This window comes from Cupressus sempervirens, chromosome 2 (assembly GCF_028749045.1).
Source record: "Cupressus sempervirens isolate cs-2001-9-10 chromosome 2, ASM2874904v1, whole genome shotgun sequence".
NCBI lineage: Eukaryota > Viridiplantae > Streptophyta > Pinopsida > Cupressales > Cupressaceae > Cupressus > Cupressus sempervirens.
The window spans coordinates 689639991-689663584 of NC_143119.1; the positions used below are offsets into that span (position 1 = coordinate 689639991).

Here is a 23594-nt window from a genome sequence, read left to right on the forward strand (position 1 = left end):
TTCCCTTAGGAAAATTCTTACATGGTATTAGAGCTTGGAGATTTTCTCATCACATAGTCATTCAAGATCATGCTTGCTTCAGCACCTCAGCTCAAATCTAGAGTACTATAAAAATTGGGAGCATCAAGAGCAAGATTTGACCTCTCCATTGCTTCTAGAACATTGAATCGGTGAAGATCAACTATAAACTTGGCTACCTTGGCCCAAAGTCAACCGTGAGGAAATTTTTTTTTGCAAATTAGACCCTAGAGGCCTTGATTTGCAATTCGAGTATGGTCATTTTTTGCAGATTTAATTAATTATTTGGATGTGCATTTTTTCTCTTAGCTTTTTCAACTGCAAATTTTTCAAATATTTTTTTCCCTTTGGGCAATTGGTAGGGAAATTGTTTTGCAAAAATGGGTTGTTAGATCCCGACTCTATAGTGTGGAGAATATATTTATTTGTCGTAGGAGGTTATTTCTTATGCAATAGAAGCTACAACCAGACTGGTCCATATTGTGGATCAAAAAATTTTGGGTAGTTTAAAATCTAGCTAAGTCTCTACTCAACCTTCTAGCAAGAGAGCTACACTGGCAATGATTGCCTTACCAAACTCCCAGTGGTAGCTTATTTGATTTATATAGCATGTGGGTTTCATTTTATATATGCTAGAGTGTTTATTCCAAGTGATGTGGGATTAAACACCCCACCTCTGGCCATCACATTTGTAAATTCCAGCATCGATTGTCAAGTTCACAGCAATATAAAACCAACTCCAGCATCATGTTTTTATTCTGGCAACTGCAACATTTTGTTGAAATGTGACGCCCTTTGTCAAGCCTCTGACCTACAAACTCCAATCTTCTACCATAATATAGGGAATTTTGGTGATGTTTACTCAGTTTCGCATGCATCCTTTCTCTTTTGTGCATAAGGGATATTCTCTCCACAACAAAATCTCTGGTGAGTAGTTAAAAATCCCATCCATATTCGACCAAGTTTCTAGCATATTTTTCAAAAGGCAGCGACTATTTTTCACACTTCCATGCAAGAAAATTTGTTAACATGGCATCAACCTCTAGTCTCCATGTGTCACCCTACGTAGCAGATCTAGTCAACCATGTGAACAAACATACAATTGATACGTGGATTCATCCCAGTGACTCCAGAACTACCACGTGCCATGTGGAATTTGAACACATCATCTGCCACTATGATGAGCCATACTACCAAATGTGACTACCACGTAACCCTAGTTTAGTACCATCTGTACAATTCCATGTGTCATCTATATCGTACGGATGGTACAGTCACTTACTGCATCACCCCTAGCATGCTAATTTTTTTCCTACATCATCAAACCACTATGTTAAAATTGATGATCATTTGATTGTCAAAACCAAGAATTTTATAACTACTATAATAGCCATTTGACCATCAAATTTAAGATCACAGTTTTTCTCCAGAACCCTCTATAGATTGCTTTTCAATTTGGCAGCCTGACTTTGTGAGCCCATAACTTGAACATCTGGATCTTGATTTAGGTGCAATTTTATTTTAAATTGGCTAGAATTTCCTATATTTTCTAGTGGTGGTGTTGTTTTATAGTTTTGGTGCACATATTTTGTAGAAATTGCATTTTTTGGTGACTGTACCTACATAATCCTACTTTTTGAAACTTCAAACACTCCATACAAGCACATCTGGTCACTTTTTTAGGTTCTATTTTTTTTGAAAGTACATATTGTTTCATCTACTTTCCAGATCTAGAGTCAAATACTAGGTTTGTGGGGACAAAATTCTCACTTTTAGAATCAAGCCTTTTTTGGCATTGTAAAGCTTTGATTCTTTTTTAGAATTGCTGTGTTCTGAGCTACAATGCTTAGTGATAGATTTGAGCCTCATAAGGTAGTTGTAAAATTAAAATCAGAAAGTCCACTTTGTTCATTTTGACAACTAGCCCATTGTATACGCACTACTTATAAAGTGTCAAAAGCATCTTTTTTGGGGGGGGTCTTTTGATTGAGTGAAAAGGGGGGGTGTGTACTGTGTTTTTGTGTCTCTCTATTATGCTCTTTTAATTTATGCATCATGGGTTTTAAATGTCCTTCTCTAAATTCATGCAACTATTCTACATGGAAAGATATTACATGGAGTGGATTAATGGAAAAATGATATAGTCTTTATGTTGATGGTAAAATTCCTAAACCTACTTATGCTAAAGAACTTATTGATTGGAAAATTCAATACCAATAGTCTTTAGGGGTTATCAGGAGTTGTGTATATGGGGATCTTCGCTTTCACATTAAAAATTATTCAAACTCTAAAGAAGCTTGGGATAAACTTGAGTCATTGTATGGTAAGGTGGATGAAGAAAAGGGATTTTAGATTGAAGATTATCTACTTGTCTTGGATCCAAATAATTTTGACACAATTCAAGATTACATCATCAAAGCCAATGAGTATAGGGCACTTCTAAAAGATTGTGGAAATCCCATGAAGGATGACAAGTTGATTCCTCACATCCCGAAGAGGCTACCTTCTAAGTATACTTTCTTTGTTTAGAGTTTTAATACTCACAAGTTGACCATTAGATCTGCTTACCAGAAGCTTTCATTTGATGCATTTGTAGAGATGTTGATTGTTGAACAATCTCACTTGATGGATTTAGGACTTCTCAAGTCATCAAAGACCAAAGCCTTGGTGGCTAGTGATGAGCACCAATCAAGTCAAGGAGGGAAAAGTAACAACAAGAAGAAGCAATGGAAGTAGAAATCACCATCTGAGACACAACAATCTTCCTCACAGCAAGACATTTCTTCTTCCAACAAGAAGGGAAGTAATGACAAGAAGGAAAAACTCTTTTGTGCATATTGCAAAAATCCAAATCATGACGAGCATCATTGCAAAACTCACTAGTAAAAAAACAAAAATATATTACTAAATAAACTACTAAAAATTGTAGATATGTGATTAATTTTGATCATGTGACCAATGGTAGTTTATTGCCAGACATTTATCTCCCAACCAAACTTATGATTAAACTATTTTAGTCATATATTAGGTCATTGATTTAGTCATTTATTGTTGTTACTTGGTAGTTTATTTGGTAATTTTGGTAGTTTATTTGGTATTTTTTGGGTAGTATATATGGTAGTATATTTGGTAGTTTATTTTGATAGTATCTATGGTAGTTTATTTGGTAATATATTTGGTAGTTTATTTAATCATATATTTAGTCATATTAGGTTATGATGGAATTGAACCACCATCCTCCTACTTCTAAAGCAAGTGCTCTTCCATTGAGCTAGTACCCTTTAAAGAATAATGAAAAAAAAAACAAAAGTTGTCTTCCCAATATTAGATCTACCATGATCATGGTCACTGTGACATGATATACTCTTCTCAAAAAATGCAAATTTTAGTTATTATGAAAAAAAAAAATATAAATATTTATCAATAACAATTAAAAAAAAATTAAATTCTTATGTTCAAGCATCTAAAATTATATTTCATGTCAATTACACTTCTCTAAATTATTGTAGTGATAGACTCTTATAAAATATATTTTGGAGCACTTTGGCCACACACAAGTATTGTTTCTTGTGCTAACTTCTCAAAAAAAGATACAAATGATTATGCAATTTATTTTAAGAAAATAGACCTTTGTATTTAATAAAAACATTAAACCCCATTAAAAAATCACATCTATTAAAAGCTATGAAACTTAATCAATTAAAATACTCACTTTTTGACATATGAAGGTGCTAAAGGATCAAATATTTCCTCTTCTTTATGCTCAAGTAGGTGCTAAAAGTGTTCATTACACCTAATGTTGACATTTATTGAACCTTAGTCTACAAACAACATAAAAAGAGGAATTTGATAAAAATAAGGCACATGAAAAGAAAGTTTTTATCAATGATCTATAATTAAATTATTCCTAGTAATAGGAAAAGTGGTGCCAATTCGTAAATATAACAATGAACTAAATAATATGTTTATGATAATTTTCTTTAAAAAACCTATAACAAAAGGAAGTAATGAACTAGTAAGTCTGGTAGGCAATGGCTATGCTTCACCTGTTGATAACCCCAATTATAGGATAAGCCCTAGAACCATACATTGAGGGATCCTAAGGTGGTTGATCATAACTATAAACTTCATATCTATGATCATAATGTAATGTCACCTTTCTAGAGCTAGATTTGAATGATAATAGAACCTAAATACAAAGTTAAATAAAAAATAAATTAAATATAATCATAATAATAATAATAATAATGTTAACCAAATAAAATAATACACTATGAAATTTTATTATTCAAACTATTTGTAATAAAGAAATAAAATATTGTTAATAATATTACATAAAATAATTTATTATTACAAATATGGTTAAGAAGTAACATATAACATAATATTATTAATCGTCTATTTTATGATGATGAATATAATTAAAATAAAATATTAAATTATGATTATAATCTTATCCCAAGTCAACATTTTAATATTACATATGTAATAATAAATAATAAATATAAAAAGTATACCTTTCACCAGTTCTTCTTCCTTTTCTTCCTAGAGAGCTTTTGAGATTGAGTTATTATCATGTTTGAAATCTCCAATGTCAAGATAGATTTTCTATGAAGTTATAGAGAAAGCCAATAATTCATAGTGCTTAGAGGTTTTAGGGAAAGGAAACCATCAGAGAAAATTTTAAAAAATTTCAGCTTCTCATAAGTTGGTTGAACCTAGTTTAAACTAAAATAATGCTTCTTTTTCTAATAAAAAAATACCTAAAAAGATTTCATCTATTTCATCTATAGCAGTTGATCCAACTATGGCCAAAAGTTGGTTAAATAATAAGTCATATCTACCTCCAAGCATAGAATCCCTTGATCAGAATATAAGTTTATTTGAGCCAAAAGATTGTGCAAGGATGAAAGCAATGGAAAGCTACATACTAAATCTCTCTAATACAATGTAGTCTTGAGAAAATACTTCAGAGTTGGAAAATCATGAGAAGCTTCAATCTTCGCCTCTATGGTCCATCTTATGAAGGTGTCCCAATTTAAGTGTACCCTCTTACTAAAAATAAAAATGGGAGTGGAAAAAATCTGATGTCATCGATAGGATCATCCTTTAATGAAGAGTTAAGAAATGATGTTGTAGGTCCACAAGATGGAACACATATTATGATAACAAAATCTTATGGAGCACAAGTTGCTTATTCTTTTGTTTCCTCACAATGGACTTTGGGTGTTGGTCATTCATCCATACCTACAACAGAGATAATATAGAGATTTTTTAGTGTGGGAGGTTCTTTTCCTCGCAAGTTGGTTAGTGGTTCTATTTTGAGTGGTAGATTTGCTTCTACTAGGCAAGTGAACAAAGTCCTGAGAGATTCTGTTGGAAGAGAAAATGGTGACATAACTTACATGATGAATAAGTTCAAAGACATATATATTTTTTATGATTCTAAGAGCTCTTTATTTTCATGAGTATAGCTACAGGTTTCCATTACTAGGAGATGCAACTGTATTGTCACCTTACTCTAGAGCATCTATCACAGATCATGCATTGAGACCACATGGAATTTTGATGGCACATCTTCAAGAACATTAATTAGTTGTCAATGACATTGTAGTTTCACATGATCATAACTTTTTTGTAAGTGCATTAGATGATTCCATGATTAAAATCTGGGATAGATGAAGAATAGAAAAGGACATTACTTTTTGGTCAAGGTTGACCTACTCTATAGATGATGGCTGAGTACTTTATATTATAATGTTTGTATATGGGCCACAAGTTGTTGTGGCATCTAGGAGTGGTAGATTATAGGTTCTCTCTGTAAATTATCTTTTAAGAGAAGATGGCAGCATGATAGGTACATTGACACTAAAGATGTTGAAAAGAAAGAGACAAAGGAAGGAGCATTTCTAACTTTGCAAAATTTTTGTATAGAAGGTCCTCTAGTGATTCTTTATAGCACCCAACATAATGGTAGTCATCTTTGGGACTTAAGGGAACATATAAATGCAAAAACATTGAAAGAAAATCCAAAAGAGGGCTACATTTCTATAGTTGTGGTGGATCCATTTTAGAGTTGGTTTATTTTAATCTAGAGGGGTGCTAACCCTATGGGATGTGTGGTTTCATATCCTTGTAATTACATGGCATCATCCTATGGCTTTCTCTATAGAGAAAATGTCCCTTCATGCAAAAAATTCAAATTCTTTCCCATGTACAATAGGTGATCCCTTGATATATGTAGCTATAGGGACCTGTTAGATTATGGTGACTGATCAGGGAAGTACTGTACATACTTCATAAATAGTGGAAAAAAATTTTGGGCCATGGCCGACATGGTAACCATCATATTATGGCCAACATATGGTCGACATGTTGTAACCCTAAAATGAATAAAATACTTGTATAAAAGGGTTTAGGGTTAGGTATTTTTCATTATGTTGTGATGTGAAATTGGTTCTTGTAGCAGTATTGAGCTGTAAGGGATTACGGATTGTAATCAGGTTGTAATCACTAGATTGTTATAAGATCAGACTTGTTGTTTGGTGGACGGAGCCCAGGGATTGGGTGAACCACGTTAAATCTTGGTGCCTTGTGTTCATTTTTGTGTGATCTATTATTTTCTATTATTGGTTATATTTGCATGTAGTTTTTATTTTTGTCCATGGTTTATCCTAACAAGTGGTATCAGAGCAAGGTTGTCTTTTAGTTATCCTCTACAGGAAAGTCTCACGGTTAAGTCGGGGTCTCATGGTTGAGTGGGAGTGATGGAAGATGAGGGTAAGCTGAGGGTTGATAGGTTTAATGTGCAGAACTTCCAATTATGGAAGATGCAAATGGAAGACTATCTATATCAGAAGGATTTATGAAAACCGTTGGAAGGCAAAGCCAAAAATCAAGGAACTATGTCAGAGGTTGAATGGGATCTTTTGAACAAAAAGGCACTTGGAAGCATTTGGTTATGCTTGGCACCATCAATGACATTTAATATTACAAAAGAAAAGATGACAAAAGATTTGATGAAAACCCTAGCAACACTATATGAAAAGCCCTTCGCTTCAAACAAGGTATTTCTAATGAAGCGTTTATTTAATATGAAAATGGCAGAAGGTGGATATGTTGCAAATCATTTAAATGAGTTTAATACTATTACTAGTCAGTTATCTTTTGTGGGTATCAATCTTGATGAAGAAATTAGGACTCTCTTGATTTTGTGTTCTTTGCCTGAAAGTTGGAATGGCTTGGTAATGGTAGTGAGTAATTCTATTCCTAGATCTAGTACCCTAAAATATGATATGTGATCGGTGTTATTTTAAGTGAGGAAACTCGTAGAAAATCCTCAGGTGGATCTACATCAGGAAGTGCTTTGAATGCACAAAGTAGGGGCAGAACAACTGAGAGAGGAAATAACTCTAGAAATCATGGGAAATCAAGAGGAAAGTCAAAGGGGAGGAGGTCTCAATTGAGAGGACGAAATGATTGCTGGTACAGTGGGAAACCAGGGCACAAAAAGAAAGATTGTTGGAATCGAAAGAAAAATGAAGGAGATAAATTAGATGGAGACAAGGAGGCAAATGTGGTAAGTAACAAATTCAAAGAGGATGCTTTGCTTCTGTCTTTAGAGAGCGTTGATGATTCATGGGTTTTAGATTTTGGTGCTTCATTTCATGCTACACCTCATAGAGGTTATTTCATTGATTATGTCCAAGGGGATTTTGGGCATGTTTATTTGGGGGATAATGAACCCTGTTAGATTGTTGGAAAGGAAAAAATAATTTGCAGAATGGGAATCATTGGCTACTACATGAGGTAAGACATGTTCCAAGGCTGAGTAGAAATTTAATTTCAGCCGGGCAACTCGGTGATGAGGGTTGTGTAGTTACTTTAAATGATAAAAATTGGAAGGTTTCAAAAGGTTCCCTTGTACTACAAAAGGGTGTGAAAGTAGGCACCTTATATCTTTGTACAGGTCATATTTTTCCTTCTACTTTGATTGTTTCAGAGAAAAATGAATGTTCAGGAATAATTGTTGCAGTTGAGCAGGGAGAACAGATAGTTGTTGTAGATTCTGATACAGCGTTGTGGCACAATAGACTTGGGTACATGAGTGAGAAAGGTATGAAACTACTTCATTCAAAGAAAGTTTTACTAGGTCTAAAATGTGTGAATATGGATTTCTGTGAAAGTTGTGTATATGGAAAACAAAAGAGAGTGAGTTTTGTAAAGACAGGGAAGGAAAACAAAAAGGAGAAATTAGAGCTTGTGCATACAGATGTATGGGGACTAGCTCAGGTATCTTCCCTTGGTGGCTCTCATTATTATGTTACATTTATTGATGACGCAACTAGAAAAGTATGGGTTTATTTCCTTAGACAAAAATCTGATATATTTCAAACTTTTAAGAAATGGAAATGCTTGGTTGAAAATGAGACTCGTAAGAAATTAAAATGTCTCAGATCTGATAATGGTGGTGAGTACTGCGGTCATGAATTTGAACATTATTGCTCCACTAATGGTATTCATAGACAAAAAATTGTTCCAAGGACTCCACAGGAAAATGGAGTGGTCGAACGCATGAACAGGACTATAATGGAGCATGCAAGGAGCATGAGGTTGCATCCTGGGTTTCCCTTACACATGTGGGTGGAGGCTATCAATACTGTAGTATATTTGATTAATAGAGGTCCCTCTACTCCTTTAGGCTATGGTATTCTAGAGGAAGCATGGACTGGTAAGAAGGTGAGTTATTCTTTTCTCAATACCTTCAGTTGTGAAGCTTTTGCTCATATAGACTCTGAAAAAAGAACCAATCTAGAAGCTAAATCAAAGAAATGTGTCTTTGTTGGATATGGCATTAATGAATTTGGTTATAGGCTTTGGGATTTTGAAAATCTTAAAATTGTTAGAAATCGAGATGTTATATTCAATGAGAAAGTGTTGTACAAAGATTTGTTGCAGCAACATGAGAAGAAAGAAGATGATTATGTAGTGCTGGATGATACTCCAAAAGCTGATGTTCTAGCCATTCCTCATGATGTGCAACAACTGCAACAACAAATACCACACACACCAGTAAATGTTAGATGGTCAATGAGGAAAATTAGACCGCCACAAAGGTTTTCTCCCCCTTTGTATTCTAGTTTACTTATTGATGTTGGTGAACTTGAAAGTTATGATGAAGCTATGTAGGTGGATACTAAGATTCAGTGGGAGTCTAGAATGAAAGATGAAATGGACTCTTTTCTGAAAAATAAGACATGGGATTTGTGCAAGTTGCCTGCAGGTAAAAAGGCTTTACAGAATAAGTGGGTTTACAGGTTGAAAGAAGAGGAAGGAGTTAAGAAAATATTTAAGGCCAGGTTAGTTGTAAAAGGATTTTCATAGGAAAAGGGAATTGATTTTGATGAGATATTTTCTCTTGTTGTTAAAATGACTTCTATCCGTACTATTTTAAGTCTTGTGGCTACTGAAGATTTGCATTTAGAGCAGTTGGATGTTAAAACAACCTTTCTTCATGGTGATTTGGATGAAGAAATATATATGGCTCAGCCACAGGGTTTTGAGGTCAAAGGTAAGGAGAACTTAGTTTGCAAATTGAAGAAAAGTTTATATGGCTTCAAGCAAGCACCTCGGCAATGGTATCTAAAATTTGACAGTTTTATGCATGAGCATGGATATAACTGGTGTCATTCAGATTACTGTGTTTATTTTAAAAGGTTGGATGATGATAGCTACATTATTTTATGTTTATATGTTGATGATATGCTTGTAGCTCGGTCTAACATGGATCACATTAAGCGGCTAAAATGCCAGTTAGCACATACATTTGCTATGAAGGATTTGGGGGCAGCAAAAAAAATCCTTCGTATGAAGATATGTAGAGATAGGAAGACTAGAACCTTGATGCTATCTCAGGCTAATTATGTTGAGAAGGTGTTGCAATGTTTCTCTATGGGGAATGCTAAAGCTGTCAGCACACCTTTACCTGGTCATTTGAAATTGACTAAGGAGATGTGTCCCAAGACATAGGAAGAGGAGGATAAGATGTCCAAGGTACCCTATGCTTCAGCTGTAGGAAGCTTGATGTATGCTATGGTATGCACTAGGCCAGATATTGTACATGCAGTGGGAGTCGTTAGCAGGTATATGAGTCATCCAGGATTTGAGCATTGGGATGCTGTTAAGTGGATTCTCTAATATTTAAGAGGAACATCCAATAAGTGTTTACACTTTGGGGGCTCTACTATTGATTAATAGGGTTATGTTGACTCAGATTTGGTAGGGGATATTGATACCAAGCGGAGTACTACAGGTTATGTCTTTACTGTTGGTGGGGCAGCTATGAGCTGGGTTTCTAGGTTACAAAAGATTAATGCTCTATCCACTACAGAGACAGAGTATGTTGCTGCTACAGAGGCAGCCAAGGAGATGATATGGCTTTAGTTCTTCTTGGAAGAATTGAAGACATCCTCAGAAGGATAATTATTTGTTCATAGATAGTCAAAGTGTCATTCATCTTGCTAAGAATTCAGCTTTGCATTCTAAGACCAAACACATACAGTTGCGGTACCATTTCATTCGGTCAGTTTTGGAGGATGGATAGTTAAAACTAGAGAAGATACATACCAATGACAATCCAATAGATATGTTGACAAAGGTTGTAACAAGGGAGAAGCTGAACTCCTCTTCAGCCTCGGTTGGTCTTTTAGATTAACCATGAATAAAAGAATAGCAGAGTCCAGGGTGGTTTGATCCAGTGGGAGCCCCATGTGGTAGTGGTATTGGTACAGGATCAGTCTCCAAGTGGGAGATTGTTGTTTCATGTGGAGCCTGATCAGTCCCCTAGTGGGAGATTGTTAGATTATGGTGACTGATCAGGGAAGTACTGTACATACTTCATAAATAGTGGGGTTCGGGGCATCGCCTCAAAAAAAATTTTTGGGTCGTGGCCGACATGGTAGCCAACATATTATGGCCGACATTTTGTAACCGTAAAATGAATAAAATACTTGTATAAAAGGGTTTAGGGTTAGGTATTTTTCATTATGTTGTGACGTGAAATTGGTTCTTGTGGCGGTATTGAGCTGTAAGGGATTACAGATTGTAATCAGGTTGTAATCACTGGATTATAATAAGATTAGACTTGTTGTTTGGTGGACGTAGTCTAGGGATTGGGTGAACCATGTTAAATCTTGGTGCTTTGTGTTCATTTCTGTGTGATCTATTATTTTCTATTATTGGTTATATTTGCATGTAGTTTTTATTTATGTCTGTGGTTTATCCTAACAGGATCAATAAGGTGGCTTTGTGGAATGCAAAGGATGGTAGTTGTTAGAATGTATTGGCAATGCAGTTATTACAAGATCTTGTCTATTCAATAAATTAACACTTTTCAAAGATTCCTTCTTGAAATTAATTTTATAGTTCTTTCAAGTACCATGCTCTAAAGCTGGTGCAGATGTTTCTAAGATTCTTGTTGTATTGGCCAAGTCCTCAAGTCAATCTACTCTAAAGTCTAGAGTCAACCCTAACTCTGAAAGAGCAACATACTCAAATTATGACACATAATTATGTACAAAATTTAAATAGAAAGCAAGGAGCACTGAAACAAAATAAGCTTTTACATAAGGAGAATATTTTTATTCTTACACTCTTCTCTGTTACTAGTTTTTGAATTTGTGCTTTATTTTTTGAATCTATCTAGCGTAGATACCTTAGTTCTCTCTAAATAACTTACATTGTTCTTGTCCTTAGAGTCTAAACTATTTACCCCTTTAGATCTAATTGTATATTCCATTAGTTTAATTTTCATTCAAATTAAGTAACTCCAATTGTAGACAACTTTTCTTTTTTCTTCTTTCTTAAACCATAAATTATATGGATTAATGATTCCTAACTACTACCCCATGCTTTCTAAATTAAACAGTTGCATCTATAATATTTAAAAATACATTAACAATAATCATCACTCATATAATTTGTCACAAGAAAGATGAAAGTCTTTGCATGTAAAAATAAAAATAAAAATTAACATACCAATTCCAGTAACTAACCAACACTTGTTAGGGGGAGTAGAAGGAACTGACATCTTTGAGAGAAGATGAGATAGATTAGTGCTAGATTTCTCACTTATAAGGTCATCATTCATTGATGAATTTGTAGGTAACACCTAGTCATGTCAATATTATGTTTTTAGATCCCAATTCTTCCTATAGGATAAATCTTTAAAGCTTGTTAAATAATTAATGAGCCAAAATTTTATATATATATAATCTCCTACCAGAATTTGGGAATAAGTTAAACTTCATCGTTCCCCATATGTCTATATTGTTTGCATCTTTGACATGCTAAGAAAGAAATTTCATTCTATTTTAAACAAACACTTTGAATGGGCATGTGTGCATAGATCATCAAATGAAAATGATTCTTTAGAATACACTACTTTATGGCCAAATTCTAGAAGAAATTGTGGACCAAAAGAAAATTCATCATATGACAAAAATGTTCCTAATTGTTCTTTAGCTATAATTAATTTTTCTTTCTGAAAGATTAAAAAAATTAAAGAAAAATCAAACAAGCAAGATTAATATTATGAGCAGTGGTCATTTAAAGTTACAAAACTTTCACTACACTGATGTGTAGTCAATACTAGTAGAGTGCAGGCTCATAAGATGGGAAAGTTTTTGTAATTGATGTTCAAAGTATAAATCAATGATATTATTTAAGTAAATAATATATGAACAATATTACTAGTGGACATAAAAGTATTTAGGGATTTGTTCTTTCGAAACTCCATGTGGAGACATGCTCCGTAAAAAAAGGAAATTAGTTCTTATCTATAGAACACATATGAACTACATTAGCATGCAGTTGAAGTATCCTAAGAATGCCTCTCTAAAATAGCATTCATTTCAAAAAAGCAATATTTGATTGTCATCACTTGCTAACGTTCAGATTATCACATTGAAGAAGAGTTTCAAACTTAAAGTAAATTAGTCAATACTTAGGATTGTGTAACGACACCATCAGATAAAACCTAAATGAAAACAATGTCATTTAGGATAATAAATATAAACTTACAATAAAATTTCTAAGTGATTCTTGGCAAGCATAAATTATCTCTGGAATTTTATAAACCCTGGCTGCAAATTCAAGCATGCATGTTGATAGAGTAAATAATGATATATGCCTTGATATTGGTAAAGAACCGATTTACATAATCAGGAAAAGATATAAACACATATTCAAATATATAGAATCAAATAGAATCTTAAAAGGGGAAAAAGTAAGATCATTTTGTAGTAATTTTGTCTAATCATATTAGGAGATAAAGTCGAATGAGAGAACATGTTTTATATTTCAACATCCATTTCACCTATGCAACTTGTGCAGGGGGTTCGTATATTGAAGGCCAAGTTAGGTAGGTTTCAAATGCTTTGAGAAAAAAATCTGCCAACACAAATCCAAACACCATAACCCTTGTCAACACCAGCACAATCCACAGGAATGGAGAAAATATAAAATGTGTAGATCAAGATTGGTTGCACAAACTTCATCACCCATATAGTAAAATAGAGGAAGGGCACCCCAACCATATATAATGCAAGAAGAGTTCTCCAGAAGCATCAAAGTTTATTGGTAGATGGTTGGGAGGGCAAGGTGATGCCCATATACCATAGAGAGATCTAATGGGGAGGGGAGAAATCTGCTGCATTATTTTATTCAATCCCTACCTAATAGGATGAATAAAAACTAAAATAATATTCAACATATATAATATCCAAATCACTTAAAATGTGAGAGATCTATAGGGTATTCTATTATTCAAAATCTGAAAACATACCTGTTTATTGTAACAATTTGAATCATTCCAAAATAATTGAACAGTTTGAAATAGGTCGTTGAAGAAAGATGGCTAGGGCATCGATCAAAACAGAAATTGTACCTACATAAAGCCTGATTAAAATAGTAAATTGTGAACTAGCTTCTAGTAAATCACAAACTAGCTTCCAATCATTCATATCCACGATAAACCTTCCCCTGTGGCGACGATGCTATAGATGAAAACTCGAGTAGTTTATTATTACCTTGAATCCTGCAAACTAGGCTGAGCATTATAAGATAGGGAAAGGTCACTCATCATATTTTAGGGAAATTGATTTTACCTAAATTTTCGTTATTTACAATAATAAAAAATAAAAAAATTATTTTAATTTAAAAAATATGTTAAGAAGAAATTTGATATTTTGTCTAAAATTAATGTCTTTAATACCATTGTTGTGAAGTAGTATATTAATTATTTTAATTTTTAATATCATTCTTATGGAGTTGATTAAATAAGACTACATGTGCTTAATCATTCACCCAAACTTTCAAATCATGTAAATGTTACATTCACAAACTACTTATAAATCCACCCTAGTTGAATATTAACACAAAATGATGCCTCATATGACAGAGAGAACTCCATTGTACATTTCCTAATGAATGAAGAATTAAAGAAATAATTTCTCTCTGATTGACTATTCAAGTTCAAACTAGAATTGATGGATGTAAGAATACTGTCAAAGGTTTCACAAATATACTAGTAACAATACATTGAGATGATAATTTTTAGGCGAACAACATTATAGTCTTTGAAACCTTCTCTCACAATTTTTTTTCCAAACAAGATGGGCATTCATAATTAAAAGAAAATAAATCTTAACTAGAATGCAACATGTACAAAATATAGAAGGATAACTATTGCAAAGAAAAATCTATGAATTCATATGTGACAGGGCTCACTCTACATTTACAGAATACTCAAGCTCTATATAGAAGAGTTCATTAATTAGTAAATGATATTCAATATATCTTACAAATTATTTTTATATTAAATTAAAATATTTAGAAAGTATATATGCTCTATCTTATAACATAAATAAATATAAATTTAATAGTATTATTTCTATATTGATAAGATGTTTCCATTTTATAAATAGAATGTAAATATATTGCACCATTATCTTAAGTAACAAATGATAATAAATTTATTTCTATTATAAAACAAGGTTTTTGTTTTTTTAGAAAGGAATGTCAATCATTTTAATTTATATTATAAAATAATTAGAAAGTTTATATAAAATCAAAGAGATATTATTTTGTTCACTTTTCAAAAAATATATAGAAACTATTTTACTATAGCATATCTCATAATATAGTAAGTAAATAAATCAATGTATTTTATGATGATATTTTATTTTAGTAACTTATTCTTCTTAACTTTAATAAATAGAAGAAAATTGTATATTCATAATCTTATAGTCTAATTTTTAAAATTACTTCTTCTAATACTAATATTTTGAATAGATAATATTATGAAATGTAATATAAAAATTCAAAATGTTATTTTTATAGGAATTAGATAATTACAATATTAGATCGTTTACTTATAAGGAATTTAAAATATAATGGTGACATTATTTTATCAAGAAAAAAGATAATGTATTTTGTTATTATTTCTATGATATATAAGTATTGATAAGTAAAATTGTATAAAAATTTTGTGACATAAATTTACATTTGTAACTCATATCAATAAATATTTTAATAGGTTAACAACATTTTAGTTATTGTACTAAACTAAACTAGCAGTTGTGCATTTTTGTATGTGCAACAATGAGCCGATAGGAGTGTTTTCACTGTGAAGATAAAAAATTTACCAAAAAAAATGTCAACTCAACTCACAAACTAATATGCCTTTCAAACCCTACTCAACATTACGTAGTCAACATTATAGACCACCAAAACTATGAGCAAACATAAATGTCTTTTTTTTAAATGACTTGATTAATTTATACCAAATAAATACATTATAGACTATAAAGAAGACTATATAGTGATAGAAATTTTTTTTTGAAATGAAAGAATCCAATAATGTTACCATCCAATATTTTTTTGAAATAATTTTAACTTACAATAACTATTGTTTTAATTGGTGAAAAATTAAATATCTCTCTTTGAATTGATTTGGTAATAAAAGTTGTAAAACATTTTATTAATATTATTTTCATTCTATAAATAGAACTTAGCCACAATCATTTTTACATTTTAATAAATTATTGATTTATTTTTTTGAAATCAAAAAAATCAATTGCTAATTTCTAACCAATATATTATTTTAACTAAATTTATACCAATAAATACGTGATATATTATAGAGAAAATTGTATAATAATATTTGTAATATTTTTACTAATATTTTTTTATTTTAAAATGCATTATTAATATTATTTACATTTTATAAATGGTACTTGTAATCATCTCTATTTTTTATAACTTGCCAAACCAATATATTTCTAAAATCTAATATATTTTCCTTATCTTATATGTCATCTCTTTCTTATATGTTTTTGCATAGCAATCCATAAAATTATTATTAAATTCAAAAAACAAAAGACAATTCATTACCTTAACAATTTGAATGATAAAATTCAAAAATAGACATTTTCATTGTTGAAGTTGTGTGCTTAGGAAAAACACCTTCACTCACCAACATTTCATAAGAATTTTTTTTTTGAAATATTTTTAACTCATGATAACTATTGTTTTTAATTGGTAAAAAATTAAATATCTCTCTTTGAATTTATTTGGTAATAGAATTTTTAAAATATTTTATTAATATTATTTACATTCTATAAATAGAACTTAGCCACAATTAATTTTACATTTTAATAAATTATTGAATTTTTTTTTTGAAATTAAAGAAATCAATTGCCAATTTCTAACCAACATATTATTTTAACTAAATTTATATCAATAAATGCATGATAGATTATAGAAAAAATTGTATAATAATATTTTTAATATCTATAATAATGATTTTTTTAAAAATACATTATTAATATTATTTACATTTTATAAATGGTACTTGTAATCATCTCTATTTTTTATAACTTGCCAAACCAATATATTTATAAAAGCTAATATATTTTCCTTATCTTCTATCTAGTTTCTTTCTTATAGGTTTTTGCATAGAAATTCATAAACTTCTTATTATTTTTTTTCTTTTTAAAGACACAATTCATTACCTCAACAAATGTATTTGAATGATAAAACTCAAAAATAGACATTTTCATTGATGAAGTTGTTATTTGGAAATACATTTTCACTCACTAACATTTCATAAGATTTTTAATTTATAAACAAATTCTTAAACAAAATTAGAAACTAGGTCTCTTACATCCTCATGATGGATCAAATCTTGACACAATCATACTCCAAAATTCAAATGAAATCTAATGGATTGTGGAAATCCTATAGCTCTAAAATTAGAAAGTGGTTAGAGAATTAGAAACTTGCCAATGATAATTAAAAAGTAGAGGATGCTCAATACAATTTGGCTATCAACTTAAGTAGATTTTTTCAAGTTGTTAAAAGAATCATAGCTAAGTGATGGCTAAGAAAACTTACTTAAAGCATAAAACAAAAGAAAAAAATTGTTTAAATTAAACTATTTTTGGGATGGTAAATGTTCCCTAATGTTTGGATTAGAGAAATCATAAAATTGAAAATTTATATTGTGTTTCTTGATTATGAATAAATTCTGAGTCAAGAGGCTACAAAAAAATTTAAAAGAAAACATATAAATATCCTAAAAATATTCTCAAGATAGAAAAATTACAATAATGACACATACAATGGTACAATTGATTTTTTTTTGAAAATTTATGTTTCTATTAAGATAGATTGTGTTTTAAATCTAACTAGAGTATAATCTAGAATATTAATGAAAAAAATTCAAATCTAAATAGACTGTAATTTGGAACATTCATGAAAAAATTCTAACAAACTATACTCAAAGAAATCTGAAATAAATAAAAACTTGATGTTTGTATTTTTTCAAAATCTCATGCAATAGAAACACAATACACAATTCATCTAGAAAAATAGCGTACTAATTAAAATATTCTTTATTCCATCACAACATATAGTTACTCAAAATAATCATAGCTTTACAATATTTTATGACCTATTCAAATCATTAAATTATTCAATCGTGCAACCATAATATTGAATATTAATAAGAATATTAATTATGAACCTTAAAATAAGAGTATTTAATCTATTAACATATCTATGAATACACATTAACAAGATGAAAAAAAAATCTCTAATTCCTATCCAATCTAAAAACCCACATACCAACAAATTAAATGTCACATAGTCTCCCAAAGTTAGTAAAAAACTCCATCTCAAAAGCCAAGTTTCTATTGTACAATTTCATTACCACAACTTCCAAATACTGTTGATCACAAGTTTTCAACAAATTTAATGTTCTATTGCTAAAAATTTGCATTGGAAAAAAAGTGTAAGTTGTGGCTCGAAATTATTTCTACAACACAAAACCTAACCCCTACAACCAACATGCCCTCCCAAGAAAATCGTCATTGATAAATTGTGGAAAAAATTTGTGCGGAAACTATTGAATCAAATAATAGACAAAAGATATGGCATCCTGGCATTGTTCCATGGTAGAAGCAAAAGGATAAACACCTGCATCCACCTCTTTTAGTACTGATTATAATCCATTGCATAAATGAAGAGAAATTATAGTTGAGAATTTAACATTAAGACTCAAAATACTATATAGAAATAGTGGAAAATATAGAAATTTAAATTGAACAAATATATGGAAACTTTTTAATTATTAACTAGTTTTTTTAAATCATGAAGAAGGAAAGAGTTTTTATCCTTCATCAAAAAATAGTCTTACAAAATTTCTAGCAAAAAAATAAAATCCAGGAGCAAAGCTCCCACAATAAGCCTATCGGCTTAACAAGATATAATGGAACACCACTATTAAGTATAAAATCAATAAATTAGAGTTACAAATGTGATCTTTGACATCTACTAATTTGGATATGGGTTGGTTTGAGATTAAATAAACAAGATGTTTCATAACTCTTTTTATAATGAAAATACATTGCAAACCTTAGAACTATTGCTCATAAGGTTAATTGGATAATAAATCAATGTTATCCTAAATTTATGCATTTTAAAATAATAACAATAAAATTTTGTCCTAGGTTTTTATTATATAAACAATTTCTAGTGTAATAATTTTTGACATTATAGTTGAACTATTCCATTTTAAATGGCCATTGACATACTTTTTTCTATAGTTTTTATTGCATAGAGGAAAGAGGGTAGTTATTATTGGCTTCAAAATGACATTCAATTACTTGCACAACTTCTTTGAGGAATTATACCAAATAGTTTGCCTACCTTGTGAGAGAGAACTCCCTCTTGACACCAAGTATCTAACATAAATTTCTTAACAACCATCAAATATAATCATGTTGTATATTAATTGATTTTATTCTCAATACTGATGACAATATAGCCTCTATAAACAACCATTAAATTTTGTGGCTTTATCAATTTTATTGCCTACACTAATAAACCTTGTCCATTTCTACTATGTAGAACTATGCATTCTCACATCAATTTTTGAGGTATTCAATATAAGAGAGAATTCTAATTTTCTTGAAAAAAGAGTCTAAATACCTCATAAAGGTTATCTGAAATTGATGAAATATGTATGTTGTAGACTTGTTAGCTTAATGGATGCACTTGTATAGTCATGTGAGGAATATGGAACGAAACTATCAAAATTCATAGAGGAAAGAAAAGAAAGATGGATTTAAGGTTTAATTTATATATTTGGGACATAGAATGTCATATTTAGTCTATAAATCATAGAATACATAAACATTTTTTAGGAGAAATACTTTTGTAAATAATTCAGTGAATGCAAGCCTAAAGACACTACAAAGGGGCCATACCTATATAGATCCATGTCTTCATAGAAAAGTCTAGGCACTCCTCTTTAAAGCTCCTTCATAAAACCTTTAAATTCTATCAGCAACACTTAGTTTCATAGAAACCTTATTCTTCAAAATCAATAGGTAGATAAATATGAAAATGTAAGAAATAGTCCAAACTATTTGAAGGGTTTCACCACGAGATAGGGCTCTTTTGAATTTTATTAAAATAAAAAACTTTCAAAGTATTTCCCTAGTTTATAGGAAGGGATTTAATGTTTAATGATATTGAAAATACAATGATTTAATTAATATTTATTAAGTTTTTTTAATTTAATAGTTAATAAATATTATTTATTTACTAAAAACTTATGTTTACTCAATTAATATTAGGTGAAGAAAGATAATAATATTTCTTCTTTTTTCATTAACATTATTTTTAATTAATATTTATTAAGATGTAAAGTTATAATCATCTAATAAATATTAAATGTAATAAAATAAAACTAAAAATGTAAAAAAGGGGAAACATGTATGATATCACAATAATAGAATTATATGAACTACAATACAATAACAGTTGGAATGGTGACCATGATGCTAGTATCTAACCATGCAAAAGTTTCTAATTAAGGAAGATAACACTACTGGAATTTCGAGTGATCTAAAGATAATTTTTATAGCCTATTATGGTAACAATCCTATGAGTCTATAATATTATCAAATTTTAATGTAAAGGAGTAATAATTATTCATTTAATCATGTCTATTATGGTGACCAAATATCTAGTCATTTTTTTTGTCATTTTTATTTATTTTCCTAACTATTTATTAGTCATATTTCTACTAGTGACTAAAAGAATCGATGAGTTAGAAAATCTACTCAAGAAAAACAAGATTCAAGTGCAAGGTACTTCCAAGGATTCTACTCCAACCTCTTCAAAGGGTAAAGGGCAAGTACTTATGGCAAACACAAGTTTTATTTTGAAATGGATACTTGACTCAGGTGCCTCTTATCATATGGGTTCTTCAAAGGAAGACTTTTCTTCATTAAAGCAGTCAAAGGTATCACACATCTTCATGGGAGATGATACTAAAATGGAAGTTGAAGGGAAAGGACATGTGGAAATGGAAAATGGGGAATTCAAAGATGTTCTCTATGTTCCAAACCTTAGCTCCAATCTCCTATTAATTAACCAAATCACTCACCTTGGAGATGGTCACAAAGTTGAGTTCCTTCCAGATTCAGTGATGATGTCAAGTCTTAGAGATGATTCAATGGTTGCAGTGGGGAAAGTCAATCATGACAAGAGGCTTTATTCCTTCTCCCACTTTGTACCTAAGTCTCCTTATCAATCCTTGTTGACTCACTCCACTTCACAAATCACATTATGGCATGAGCAATTTGGTCACCTTAACTTTCGCTCTTTTCAGCAACTTTTCTCAAAACATATGGTCAAAGGTCTACCTAATATCAACTTTTCAAAGGAAGAATGTTCATCTTGTTTAGTGGATTTGAATCTCAAGGAGAAGTATGATAAACAGAAGTCTTCTAGAGCTCTAGTTATTCTTTAGTTGGTTTACATGGTTTTAGTAGGACCTTTTGCAATGACTTTAGTTAGCCAAGGATGCTACATCCTCACATTTGTTGATGACTTTTCAAGATTCACTTGGATCTACTTCCTTTGTCATAAGGATGAAATCACTCATAAGCTTCAAGAATTTAAGACTTATGTTGAACACAAATCAAGGAAATCCATTAAGGTTTTAAGAGTGGACAATGAGAATAGATATGTAGATAGAAGACTTAGGGACTTTTGCAAACTTGAGGGGATTGATCTTTAGAACCCACCAGCATTCAGTTTGCATAAGATAGATGTTGTGGCTATGAGGATTAGGACTTTCAAGACCATGAAAAGTTGCATGATAAAAGCCAAGTCTATTGATCCAACATTAGAAGTTGAAGCCATTAGTAGTGCTACTCACATACTTAGTAGGTCTCCTCATAATGCCTTAGATGGGAAGACTCCTTTTGAGGCATGGTGCGAAAAAACACCAGTTGTGAGTTACTTCAGAGTCTTCGATTGTCTAGCATGGGTAAACCTATCTTCCCAAAGTTGCAAGAAACTAGCACCTAGGCCTTGTACATTCATTAGATATGAAGACAAAGTAAAGGATTACAGACTTATGGATCCAGAGACTCATGAGATATTTGTGGAGAAGGATTTTCACTTTGATGAAAGTTCTCCAAGCTTATCCTCTACTCCTCTCTACACATCATAAACAATGGAAGCTAATAGTGACACTTGTGATAGTGCTTAAATAGATTCAGAAACATGGGGTTCTATCAACAGTTGCAGTGAGAGGTCTCATTAGTTTAGTCCACATGCTTACACTACCATAGTAAAAGGTCCAACCAAGTAGGGTACATCTCATCTTCTAGCTCCAGCTTCAGTTGACTTGGGAGACAAACTTGTGCACTTACCTCCTCTCATTGATGAAGGTGATCCTTCAATAGTTGTTGTAAGGGCTCACTCTAACCCTGATGTCCATTCTCTACATGATCAATCTTTTGTGGTTGGCATGATTGTGGATACTTATGTACAACAATTGGAGGAGGTCTCTTTGTCAGTTGAGGAGACAAATGGTTTAGTGGAACAAGTTTAATAGACATCCTTTCCAAATCTGCATTCATTCTTTTTAGCACAGTTAGAAGGGGTGAGCATCAGCATCAGCACATGGATACTTGCATAGGTTTTAGGGCCACCATACATCTTTAGGATTGTACCTTTGTCATTGTTTCTTCCTAAGGGGAGGAACACCATTATGCATTCTTGGACCAGCTTCTTCATTAGAGCAGCTTTCACTTGTCAACATTCTTCTTTGGGGGCAGCCTATTCTATCTCTCTTCTTCCTCTCATCATTCTCTTATGTATATACTAGATGTATGTTGTAATGGGGGGGTATTGATTACTTCATCCATCCATGCATCCTTATTCATCTCTCTTTTTGATGGAAGGTTTTTTCCATGAGGTTTTCCTTCTTTCTCGGCTTTATGAGAGAATGCATCTTCATTATGTACATGGGTACCTACTATGGTCTAGTAGTCAGGATCCATTATGCATCTTCATCCTAGTTTTTGTATGCTTAAGGGCATTCCCCTAAGTTGCACTTAAGGGAGGGTGTTGGTGTAAATAAGTATTTACTATTTACACTTACTTAAGTTTACTTAGGTTAATGCATTATTTTATTATTTTATTTTGTGAGACACTTAGGAGTTTGTGCACCATTTTGAGTTGTCATGTTGACAACATAGAAGTATGCAACTCTATTTTAGCACATGGTGTCTACAACATTGATTTGTGTGTCACACCCTTGTAGGCTTATCCTCTCATCACCACACTTACTTACATGCTTAATGGTGGATAACCCATATCTAGTGGACATGCTCTTCATTGTATGACTTAACATGTAGCTAATTATGAGGCATTCTAGATGTATCTTAGAGGCCTTTATATACAGGCACTCTTAGTGTACTTTCATATGGCATATTGAATATATCATCATTCTGATCATACTCTCTCTCTTGGTCTATAGTTGTGCTTTTGTTTGATTTCTTTGTTCTTGGGTGAATTTTTCCCTTAGGAAAATTTTTACACTTCCTCATCATCATTTTCATTAGATTTTTCTTCTTCAACAATGTAGCACCTTTTGCCTTTGTCTTTGTAATCTTTTCTATCATCATCTCTTCTATTTTTGTACTTGTTTC

At 31.4% G+C, this 23594-nt stretch overlaps 1 pseudogene; it reads left to right on the forward strand.

Annotated features, from left to right (window-relative positions):
- Positions 1-23594, forward strand: part of LOC149575262 (serine/threonine-protein kinase VPS15-like) — a 78454-nt pseudogene that overhangs the window by 20327 nt on the left and 34533 nt on the right.